The sequence below is a fragment of the Eriocheir sinensis genome, chromosome 65, assembly GCF_024679095.1.
Source record: "Eriocheir sinensis breed Jianghai 21 chromosome 65, ASM2467909v1, whole genome shotgun sequence".
Taxonomy (NCBI): Eukaryota; Metazoa; Arthropoda; class Malacostraca; order Decapoda; family Varunidae; genus Eriocheir; species Eriocheir sinensis.
The window spans coordinates 8,277,245-8,289,744 of record NC_066573.1 but is presented as its reverse complement, the minus strand read 5'-3'; the positions used below and the strand labels follow the sequence as shown (position 1 = coordinate 8,289,744).

The window sequence follows — 12,500 nt, the reverse complement described above, 5'->3', positions numbered from 1 at the left end:
GGAAGGAGATGGAGAGGAAGAGGAGAAGAGAGGGAAGAGGAGGGACAAGAGATATATGCAAATGAAGCCTATGCAAATTAGTTAGGCCTACCCCGCTAAGCTGCCCGCTCTTTATCTCTCTCCTTCCCTCTCTTTCTTTTTCTTCGGCTCGTGCAGGAAACACTTGCCTGGGTCTTGTGTTACACGTGACCGCGGGTATCTTAAGAGGCGGCTGCCGTCTGGACCGCGAAGGGAAGGGGGGCGGAGGGACGGGATGGATGGGGTGGAGGCAAGCTAGGCGCTGAGGCGAGGGCAGCACTGGGGCGGGCAATGGCCTCGGAGGGTAGGAAGGGCGCCGAGGTTCCGCTAATGAGGGATCGGGTTCCTCTTTCTCTCCTCCAAGCATCTGGAAACCACAAGACGTACAGATACGCCGGAAAGTTTAGCGGCGGTAACCTTAGTCTGCCCCGCCCAGGTGGCTCATCCTGGGGCTGTGTCCAGGCTTTCACGAACGCACACGTGTGAATATATGTACACACACACACACACACACACACACACACACACACACACACACACACACACACACACACACACATATATATAACGGTGTCATACTGTATCAAAATTATTCAAAATATATTAGGGAATGGCACTGCTATATTTTTTTTAATTAAGTTCAATTAACGTTTTTTCCTGTTCAACAATTTATGAGTGTGTGGTATCTTTGGTCAGCTAGTTATTCATTTAATTGAGACTTGATTTACGTATTTATAAAGTTGATTTGTATTTATTTCATGAGTTAGTTGGTGCCTTGTTACGGCCGGTTAGCGGGGGCTTCGTGGTGCAGTGGTTAGCACACTCGGCTCACAATCGAGAGCCCGGGTTCGATTCCCGGGCGGAGTGGAAAAATTTGGGCGGCTTTTCCGATATCCTACGCCCCTGTCCACCAAGCAGTGAATGTGTACCAGGTATTAATCGGGGGTTGTGTCCCGTCTCCTATAATTCCTTCCCCTTCTGTCTCTTTCCGGCATATGACCACAGATGTTGCGCCGACTAAACGAAACTTTCCAACTTTACTATGGCCGATTAGCACTGTGTCTTGGTTTGGCTACTTGGTCATGGCTTTCGTTCGTTCGTCAGTGCGTGCATGGCTTACTAACTTGGAGAATTAGAAACACAGCATCGTCTCTGTCAGCGTCGTTTTTCTATATACAGCATCATAGAAAAGCGATGAATATATCACATTACTATTAATATCGTTCTTTGGGGGTGAGGGTGGATCCGGGAAGGGAGCGGGGGTCGAACCTGGGCCTGGCGAGGCGTGGCCGGTACGGTAACCAGGAATTTCCCGGGACAGGCTCGCCGCGGTTCGTCTCGGGGAGCGGCGGAATTTCCATCACTGTTGTCTCTGTCCGTACTTATCTTATTTGTCTGCCTGTCTGTCATTGTGCGTGTGTGTGTGTGTGTGTGTGTGTGTGTGTGTGTGTGTGTGTGTGTGTGTGTGTGTGTGTGTGTGTGTCCACCTATGATCATATTTCACTTTTTATATTATTTATTTTCTCTGTGACAACTTACATTTTATCGCTACTCTTTGTCTGTTTATCTATATATCAAATTTTGTCTCGATTATTCTGTCTGTCTGTCTCTTTATACTGCTCTCTCTCTCTCTCTCTCTCTCTCTCTCTCTCTCTCTCCGCCCCTATGCAACATTATGCAAATCGCCGGGCACGTGTTCAAGATGGGCGCTGGATAAGGGGTAAGTGGCGAGTGGTCTGGCCGGTTCTTGGGAGGCACGCCGACGCTCGATTGTTTATGGGAGAGGGGGAAGGTAGAGGAGGAGGAGGAGGAGGGAGGGGGAGGGTGTGGTGTGCGTGGTGTTGGTGGTGTATCTGTAAGCATGACATCATCTCCGCTACCTCCTTCGTTCCCTTGCTTTTTTTTATCTTGTTTTATGCGTCATATTTTTGTGTAGCTTCCTTCTCCTCCTCTTCGTTGTTCGTCCTTCTTTTCCTCTCCTTGTCTTCCTTCTCCTTCTCTCTCCTTCTCCTTTTCGTTGTTCGTCTTTCTTTTCCTCTCCTTGTCTTCCTTTTCCTTCTCTCTCATCCTCCTCCTCTTCGTTGTTCGTCTTTCTTTTCCTCTCCTTGTCTTGCTCCTCCTTCTCTCTCCTCCTCCACTTCGTTGTTCGTCTTTCTTTTCCTCTCCTCCTTGTCTTGCTCCTCCATTTCTTGTCCTCCTCCTCCTTCTCTCTCATCCTCCTCCTCTTCGTTGTTGTTCGTCCTTTTCCTCTCCTCCTTGTCTCTTGTCCTCCTCCTCCTTTCTCATCTTCCTCCTCCTCCTCCTTTTCTTTCTCCTCCTCCTCTTCCTCCGTGCAGTATAGCAGACGGTCTCAGGAACCTGACAATAAAGTAGAAGTTTTATCGCGACTAAAGGTAAAAGGCTGGTCTGGACTCCTCTAGGCGGGGACAGGAGCAAGTGACCTTTTTTTTTTTCATTCTGGTAGTTTTTGTCTCGTTCCGGTTATCATAAGAGAAGCTTATTAACTTAACATCGTCATCACTGCCATCACCGCCATCATCTGCTACCTTTGATCTTTAGCTGGTCAAAGGATCCTCTTGATATGGGGAAACAGATGATTTTACCCTTTGCCATGTTTCCTGTGTCCAGTTTTAAGGCAGGCTTGTGAAAACAGTGCTGTCTGTTCATGCCCGTGGCGAGGACACTGCGGTCTTGGAACACTTCACATAACCTTGGTAGCGCGGTGCAGGACAATGTGGGTCTCGTCAAGATGTCTTACTGCGGATGGGTTGTCGTACGATGTCATGGTCTCTTAGCACGAGCATACGGCGGCGTTGTCTGTGCCTGCAAAAGGAGAAGGATCAGGATCTTCAAGTCGTTTGTGATCCCTTTCTACCCTACGCCCCTGTCCACCCAGCAGTGAATGGGTGCCAGGTATTAATCGGGGGTTGTGTCCCGTCTCCTGGGGTCTGTTCCCTTCTCCTATAATTCCTTCCCCTTCTGTCTCTCTCGGGTATATGACCACAGATGTTGCGCCGACTAAACAAAACTTTCCAACTTGCGTTTCTTTCTTTATGTTTGAGACATGACGCTGAACTGTGACTTGAAGAGGCGAACTGGTGTGTTTGGTAATAAGTTCCTTTGCAGTCATGGGGCATCCCTGGAAAGACAGTCTCAAATCGACTATTACTTCGTGAGACTGATTACAGGCATTGTCGTCAACGCACACTCGACTATACGGGCATGTGGCACGCTACCCAGGAGCCGACCCTGCTCACCGGGTTGTTTCTGTGAGAGACAACCTTAAGTGAAGGAGGCCAAGTTAGCGCCCACAAATCTCGTGGCTTGAGCGAATCGATGAATCCTGCTGGGAGTTCCTTGGGATGGGAAAGGCGCCCGCTTGGAGACGTGCTCGGAAGAACCTTTGAGTTGTTCATGCAACGTTTGTCTTATTAAAGAAAGGCTGGTTACACGTGTGACACAAAGCCCTCCCTTTTCTTGCTCTCCTTCCAGATATCCATATAGTCAGGACCTTGTTAAGTCAAATAGTCTCCCCGGCGACGTTTTGACGGATATGAGTTGACGTTGAAGCGCTCTCTTGTTTTCATTTTTCTTATTTTTCTGACAGTCGTGTGTGTATTTACTCACCGTGGTGGTTTTCTGAAAAGGAAGTTATATAACAAAATGATTTTATTGTGTATGTTAAGGAAACTCGTGTTGGCATTTTGAGTTTGCTAAGGAGCGTTGTGTTTGTCCGTCCACGGCGAGGGCACGAAGGGAAGTAGAAAAAAGTAAAGCAATCTCTTGCAGCACAAACTTGTCACCTGGCCACACAAAAAACGTACCTGAGGGGAAAAAAAAAACGGGGGCAGCTCCATGACAGCCTGACGTGCAGATACCTCGTGTGTGTGTGTTTTTCTTCTTTTTTTTCTTTCCGGGAACTGAAGGAAGCCGTGTGTGTTTGCTTGTCTCTTTCTGCATGTCTGTTTCGCTTGTCTGTCCATCTGTCTGTCTGTCTGTCTGTCTGTTTGTCTGTTTGTCTGACTTGTCGACTGCCCCAAGGTATGTCAGGTGTTATGTCGTGGGTGCAGCTGCCAGGAACACACACACACGCACACACACACACACACACACACACACACACACACACACACACACGCACACAGAGAGAGAGAGAGAGAGAGAGAGAGAGAGAGAGAGAGAGAGAGAGAGAGAGAGAGAGAGAGACGGAGGCGAAACAAAAACAAACCTAATTAATGGCAAGACTTCCAACAGAAACAACAAAAAACAACAACAAAAAACCACCCAGCTAATGAAGAGCACCATATTCACCCAGGTAATTAGATGGACTCCAGCGTGCAATTAGGGGCCAGGTATGCACGCTTGCCTTATTATGATGATCCCCGGGGCAGGAGCAACGAGGGGGCGGGGAGGGGCCTGGGGGGGGGGGGGGGGCGTGGCTGAGCAGGGGCGCGCGTGTTCAGAATTAGTGTATTATCCTTTTACTCTTGGTCGGGAAAATGAACTTGATTATGTTGTATTGTGTTTCCGTTGTGTAGTTCTTTGTCATTCTTTTTTTTTTCTTTTGTGGTTTCTTTCTTTATTTTCTTTCTTTTCTTTTTTTTTCTTCGATCTTTTTTTTCTTTCTAGTTTTTTATTTCCATATTTTTTTTCTTTTTTTTTGTCTTTTCTCTGATCTTTTTTTCGTTTTTTTCCATCTATTTTCTTTTTTTCTTTTTTTCTTTTTCGTTTTCCTTCCATCTTTCTTCTCTTCTCTATTTGTTTATTTCCATCTATCTCTCATCTATATTTTTTTTCGTTATCTCTTTATATTTCTTTCTTTATCCTTTTTTTCTCTTTTTTCTCCTTTATTTTCTTCGGGGCTTCTTTCATTTACTTTTTCACTAAATCTTTTCATCTGTTTATATTCATTTCTTTACCTCATTCCTTCTTTCCTTTTCTTTCTTAATTTTTTCCATCTATCTTTCTTCCTATCTTTTATTTTTTTCCCTGGGTCTTTCTTTCCATATCTTTCATTATTTTTTTCCATTTCCATTTCTTTCTTTCCCTCTTTTCTTCTTCCCTTACATCTGTCTTTTCATCTCCTTTTCTAATTTCTTTTCATCTATGTTTTTCTATCTTTACGTCTTTCTTTCTTTTCCTTAGGTCTTTCTTTTCCACCTCTTTCCTCTTTTCTTTCCACCAATTTATATCTTGTTGCCTCCTTTTCTTATTCTCTCACCCTCAGGTAACTCAGGTAACATTGTAGCACCTGCCCACCTGGCCTCCTGTAGCACTGCCATACCCGCCTCGTTTTTACACCTTCGAATGCCATTGCCTCGCCTCCGGGCCGCTGCACCCCCTGATTTCCTCTTCCACCTTTAGACATTCCTCCGTTCCACCCTGCAATCCCTTCGCACCTAAGTCCCTCCCGCTCCACCAGATTGCAATCGTTAGTTCTTCCACTGGTTAGGACAGCTTAAGAATCGTACGCCACTCCGTTGTTTTACGCATGTGTTGAGGTTTTAGTTGATCTTGTATTTCATGTGTTTTTTTCCTGTATATTTTATTAAATTTTCCGTCTTTTAGCTTGCTGAATTATATTGTTATTATGGTATTCTTAAATTTTGTATAGTTCTTCATTTTGTGGGTTACGGAAAGGCTAGTTTGATCTCTACTTTCAATATTACAACAACAAAAACAGCAACCATAGCTACTACTACTACTACTACTACTACTACTACTACTGCAAATAACAATAATATCAATAATCACAATAATAACAACAATATCATAGACTTTCTCCGGCTCCGCCTTCCTCAGTCCCAGGTTAATGAGGCCACACACTCGGTCCTCGGTCCCAGCACACCTGCCACACCTGTCCCCTCGCCCCCAGACCACCTGAGACGGCTGTAATTAAAAGTTGAAAGCATTGCCCCAGCCGCCACGCCCTCCCCTGGTCTCTCGCTCTCTCCCTCTCTCTCTCTCTATCCCCCCTTCATTTTTTTTCCTTCCTTTCTTCCTTCGTTCTCCCTCCTTCTCTCCCCACATACGCATCCTGCCCTTTTTCTCTCTCTCTCCTTCCCATTGCCCTTTCTCTCTCTCGCTTTCTTTATCTCTCTCTGTCTATCTCTATCTGTTTATCTACTTATCTATCTATCTAGTTCTCTCGTTTACATTGGACTAGCTACAAAACAACAACAACAACAACAACAACGACAATACCACTACACTACAAACAACAATAACAACATCAATAACAAAAACAACAGCAATAAAACCAACAACAAACACAAACTATCGCTTCTACTACTACTACTACTACTACTACTACTACTACTACTTCAATCACCACCTCCACCCCCACTATCACAACCACCACCTCCACCCCCACCCCCACCCCCAAAACTACCCCCCCCCACCACCTCCTCCTCCTCGACAACAAAGCGAAAACCAAAGATGAATCACGCCAGGCAAACACTGGGGCACTAATAAGCATTAATGAGCCGCGGGGACGATAAATCAACCTTGCCCGAGACACACTAAATGCCCTAAAAGAGGATCCGACTCCATTAGCGAGCGCCGAAGACCCTTAATGGAGAATCCGAACCTCCTTGCCTGACTTCATTACTCAGCTAATTGATTCCTCTCTTTGTGTGTGTTTGAGGGGGAGGGGGTGAGGATGATAATGAGAAATGTGGGTTGGTGGAGTAATGTGTGTGTGTGTGTGTGTGTGTGTGTGTGTGTGTGTGTGTGTGTGTGTGTGTGTGAATGAGAGAGAAAAAAAGAGGAAGAAAGGAAGAAAAAGAGAAAGAAAGGAGAAAAAGAATGAAGGGAAGAGACAGATAGACAGTTAAATAGATAGAGAGAGAGAAAAAAAGGGGAAGAGAAAGAAAGAAAGAAAAAGAAAGGAAGGAAGGAAGGAAGGAAAAAAAGAGAAAAAAAATATATCCTTTATGTCTAAAAAAAAAAAAAAAAAAAAAAAAAACACTTAACCAAAACTAAACCATTGCCGTCACCTTCACATCCATTACCAGCTCATGTAAACTCATTCTTCTCGTCACCCTAATTAATATATTCACCCACTAGTACCAACACCTTCATTTTCCACCTGTCCGCCCGCCCCGCTCACCTGCCCGCCTGATTCTCGCTCACCTGACTTCCTCTCCTACCTGTGTTATCGCTAAATTGGCTCTCTTGCCTCGCAGCACAGGTAGACTTGTTTACTTCCCTTATCAGAGTCCTTAAGCCTCCTTCCTTTCCAGCCCTTCACTCCTCATCCTTTGGTCCTTTGCCTTACTCCCTTATCCTGAATCTTCAAATCTTCACCCTTATATTGACCTCCTTTCCTCCTGTTCTCCTTCTCCTCCTTCTCTTCTTCTCTCATTTTCAGGTTTTCTTATCTCTCATCCTTCCTTTCTTCTTGTCATTCTCTTCTTCTCTTTCCTTTTCACTCCCTTTTATCTTCTTTTTTCTACACTCTTTCTCTCCTTTCTCTTTTCCTGCCTTTCTTCATTTCTACTTCTTTATTATTTTAACTAATTTTTATGCTCGTAATATTTCTTTCCCTGTCTCCTCTTTTCTTTCCTCTTTTGCTTTGTCAACAATTTCCTTATCCACCTCGTTATTTTTTTTCCTATACTCCCTAATTTCTTTATATTCCACCTCTTCACTTTCATCTTCTAACACATCTTTCCCTATCTTCTCCTTTCCTCTTCTTTTGCTGTTTCCGTCTTTCTTTCCCTTTCTCCTGCACCTCTTTATCTTCACTCTCTTCTAATTCTCCTCTCCTCATCTTTCTCTCTCTCCCTCTCTTTCTCTTTTAAACAGTCAAGCTTACTTCTAAAATCGGTCTTCCCATCACTTAGGTTCGTTTTTGTCTTCCTTGTTTTATCATCGGCATTATCTCTCCTAAGCCTTATTTTTCTCTCCCTCTCCTCTCCATCATCACCAGATCTTGAGGTGAAAAGAAAGGAGGGAGGGAGAGAAAGAGGGAGATAAGGAAGGGTGGAGGAAGATGGGGAGGAAAATAGAGTGAGGGTCAATATATTTTTGTTTGTTTTTTACAGTTAAACACACACACACACACACACACACACACACACACACACACACACACACACACAGATCACGCCCAGTTTATCTTAATTTGCATTCTTGTATCTCATCAACTCTTCATTAATTCTCTAAATCATCTATCAACGTTGTGGTTTAAGGACGGACTGGCTGCCTGATTAACTGGAAAGGGAAAGGGATAAAATAAGTAAAAGACGAAAAGGAAAAAAAAGAAGAAAAAGAAAAGAAAGGAGAAAGGAAAAAGAGAAAGAAGAAAAGGCATAGAAAAATGGAAAAAGAAGAAGAGGAAGAAGATAGTTGACTAAATGATTGCCTGATTAGCTGATGGACTGAACAGCTGACTGGGTAACGGGTTGACTGACTGACTTCTTGCCTGATTAAAAGACTGATAGAGCAGCTAATTGGGTGACGAGATGGCTGATAGACTGGTTGCCTGGTTGACTGAATATCTGACTGAATGATTGCCTGGTTAAGCGACTGACTGAACTGATAATTGGGTGGCGATCTGACTGACTGACTGGTTGCCTAATTGACTGAGTAGATGACTAACTGAACAGCTAATTGGGTGACGAATTGACTGACTGACCGGTTGCTTGGTTGACTGAATATCTGACTGAATGATTGCCTGGTTAAACGACTGACTGAGCAGCTAATTGGGTGGCGATCTGACTGACTGACTGGATGCCTGATTGACTGACTAACTTCCTGACTAACTGACTGACTGATCAACAGACTGAGTGACCATCTGACTGACTGACTGGTTTGTTGATTAGATCTTGATTTTCAGTGACACACCAATCACTCTATTTCTGTGGTTGATGGATAGATAGAAAAAAGGAGGAGGGAAGGAAGAAGAGAGGGATGGATAGATGGATAGAGAAGCAAGTAAAGATATGAGACAGTAAAGAGAGTTGAGAGAAGTTAGTTAATCGTAGAAATATAATTGATAATAAAATAATAAAAAGAAAGAGAGAAGAAAAGACGAAGAAGGAAGAGATTAAAAAGATGGAAAGACGAGGAGGGAAAAAAAAAAGAAATAGCATATAGAAAAAGAAGAAAACGGAAAGAAAAAGGGAAGAAGAGGAAAATGAAGGAAGGAAGGGAAAGGATTGTGGTCTTGGGCGAAGGGAAAATGGATCAGAAAATGAACAAAATCAGTGGAGGAGATAAAGAGAAAGAGGAGGAGGAGGAAGAGAAATAGAGATTGAACAATTAAACGAGGAAGATGCAACGGTGAAGGAGGAAATGGTAAGAATAAAAAACTAAAGATAAGAATAAGGAGGAGGAGGAGGAGGAGGAGGAGGAGGAGGAGGAGGAAGAGAGAAAAAATGATGTAAAAGAAGAAAACTGAGAAAAAGGAAAAGATGAAAAACAAGAAAACTCGAACAAGAAAAAAATGAGGGAGCAAAAATAGAGAAAGAAGTTTAATAAGGGAAGAAGAAAAGAAAGAGGAAGATGATAAAAAAACGAAGTAAAAGAAAGACAAAGAAAAAGACTAAAAGAAGAAAATACAAAAAGGAAAAAAAGAAGAAAAAGATAAGAAAGGAGAAAGTTAAAGAGAAAGAAGAAAAGGAAAGAAGAAAAGGAAAAGAAGAAACAAGGAGAAACAGAAGAAGAAGAAGAAGAAGAAGAAGAAAGAAGAAGATGAACCCTTTATCAACACACAAGAACACCTTCTGTTTACTGTTGACAGCCTCCAGCTTCTGTCAGGCCCCGCCTCCTCCTCCTCCTCCTCCTTCTCCTCCTCCTCATCTCACTCCTCCTCCTAATCATCATCATCCTCATCCTCATCCTGTTCTTCATTCTCCTTCTCCTCCTCTTCCTTTCCTTCCTTCACCAACTTCCTTCCTTCTCCTCCTCCTCCTTCCTTCCTTCCTTCCTTCCTTCCTTCCTTCTTCCTTTTCAACAAAGGACTTATTAGATTAAAATTGTGTCTGTGAATGAGAGAGAGAGAGAGAGAGAGAGAAGAGAGGAGGGGAGAGAGAGAGGGTAAAATGCATAGGAAACAGGTCAGGCACCTCTCTTCAAGACTCGATATTAAGTTAAAAAAAAAAAATGCTTGTCTCGCCGCGCACAAAACTCTTTTGATGTCAGCTCACCTGTAATTTTTTTACCAGGTATAAACACACCTCTGAGAGAGACATATACATACACACACACATACATACATACACACATACATACATACATACATACATACATACACATAGACAGACAGACAAGAGGCGAGGTGGATCGTTATACACACACACACACACACACACACACACACACAGACTCAGACAAACCAACACAGGAACACAAACACACAGACAGGTATACAGACAAACAAACAAACAGGTAAACAAACAGATAGGACACACCTGGAGGACAAAAAAATAAGACAACAACTTAAACCAGGATGTACATATTCTACTCATGTTTATTTTTTCCGTTTTTGGCTCATCAGCGTCGAGGGAAGAACTGTTTTTGGCGACGGGGCATGATGATAGGAATTAGCGCTTGAATCGTGGCCGGTAAGGCGCAGGAGGTTCTGATGATGCCAAGGGATGGTGTTCGATTATAAGGCAGTAGGTTCGATCCTCCTCCTCCTCTTCTATTTCTTTTTTTCATATTTTTCCTCCCTATTTTCTGCTTCTTTATGGCCTATTTTCTTTCCTACTGTTTATCTTTTCTACTTGTTCTTGTTCTTGTTCTTCTTCTTCTTCTTCTTCTTCTTCTTCTTCTTCTTCTTCTTCTTCTTCTTCTTCTTCTTTCATTTATTATTTTACTTCTTGCCTTCTTCTTCTTCTTCAAAAACAAAACAAAACAAAAAAAAAATGTGGGTATGAAAATCAAGCTGGAGAAGGAGAAGGCGGAGAAGAAAGGAGGAGGAGGAGGAGGAGGAGGAGGAGGAGGGGGACGAACTGCACCAACAACATCAGAAACTAGAAGAGAGTTAGAGGAGGAGGAAAAACTACAGTAACAACATCAGAAATTAGGAAGGAATAAGAGGGACCCAATATGACGAGTAACCCAATAGAGAGCAAGGAAGGCAAGGTTAGTTAGCTCCTCTCTCCTTTTATCACAGTCTGTATCTCGCTGCCTCTGCCTCCCCGACCCCTCCCCTTCGTTCCGTCCCAATCACTGGTTACAACACACACACACACACACACACACCTTCCTTCCTTCACCCCCTCATCAACCCCTCACTCCCTCATCACCCCATCCAGTCTGCCTCTTCCTCCGCGTCATTCTGGAAGTCGTTCTGCCGGGCCTGACTCGGGTTCTGGCACCATTAAGTTTCTTATTACTGATATTTGACAGCAGAAGGTGTGAGGCGTGTAATCTGTGGGCGGCTGGCGGGGTGTGCAGGTGTGTGGCGGGTGTGGGAACGCGGCAAGAAGCGTGTAGGAAGGTGTGGAAAATTCTTGGATGTTTGTGTTGGCTGTTGGGAACGAGATTAGTGTCTGGAGGGAAGGGGAAGGGGGTGGAGGAGGAGGAGGAGGAGGAAGAGGAAAAAGAGAAAGATTGAGGAAGAGGGAGAGGAAAAGGAAGGAAGAAAAAGATTAAAAAAGTGGAAGATTAAGAATAGGAGGAGGAAGAGGAAAAGAAAAATGAAAAAGTGGAAGAGGAAAATGAAAAAGAGGAAGATTAACGAGAAAGGAAGATGAAAAGAAAGAAAAAGAGGAAGAGGAAAAGGAAAAGGAAGGGAAGGGAGGTGTTTTAGGGGGAGGGAGGAACGGTATGAGTTCTTTTGTTTGTTTTCTGCTAGTCTATTTCTCTCCTATTTTTATTTTTAGGCTCAAAGCAACGTGAGGTGTGACAATAGGCGTTGAAAATTGCTAGGCGTGCAGACTTGAAACTGTACCTAAATGATCATGTGTGTGCGTGCTTGTGTGGGTGTGGGTGTGAAGGGGATGTGTGTGTGTGTGTGTGTGTGTGTGTGTGTGTGTGTGTGTGTGTGTGTGTGTGTGCATGGAACCGTGAAACTTTAATTTTTCACTTCTTTATGTCTCCGGATGTCGTCGGTCGAACACTTGAAACCCGTGAAAGTGTGGCTATCCGTGTACTTCCGCGACAAAAAGAAAATATCTTCAACCTCGTGTTTGGGATGACGGTGGTGAAACGAATCATCAAATCTTTACACAGAAACTCTATTAATGTTTTCCTGTTTGGGGGTTATATATTTGAAACGTTGATAGAGAAAGATCGAGGAAGGAAGAGAGATGGGACGTGACCAAATACCGAGGGAAGGAGCAGAAATAGATATCTAGTCATTGTTTTGTGGGATAGAAATCAAAGACCGTGAGATTTGGACATTTTTGAAAAGGAGATTGAGGAAGACGCGGCTCAGAAAATCTCAGAAGTGTTTGATATTTTGTTTGTTTTTTCTTTGTCCGTCAGCTATCTCTGTCTGTTTTATGTGTGCCTGTCTGTGTCTGCTT

The 12,500-nt window shown here is 43.6% G+C and overlaps 2 protein-coding genes across 11 annotated transcripts in view; one reads left to right on the top strand and one right to left on the bottom strand.

The window, feature by feature from the left end:
- Positions 1-12,500, bottom strand: part of LOC126987588 (crustacyanin-A2 subunit-like) — a 102,385-nt gene that overhangs the window by 71,396 nt on the left and 18,489 nt on the right. The window lies entirely within an intron of this gene.
- The window catches only part of LOC126987585 (probable phosphoserine aminotransferase), a 111,419-nt gene that overhangs the window by 89,934 nt on the left and 8,985 nt on the right, over positions 1-12,500 (top strand). The gene's annotated exons all lie outside the window — the stretch shown is intronic.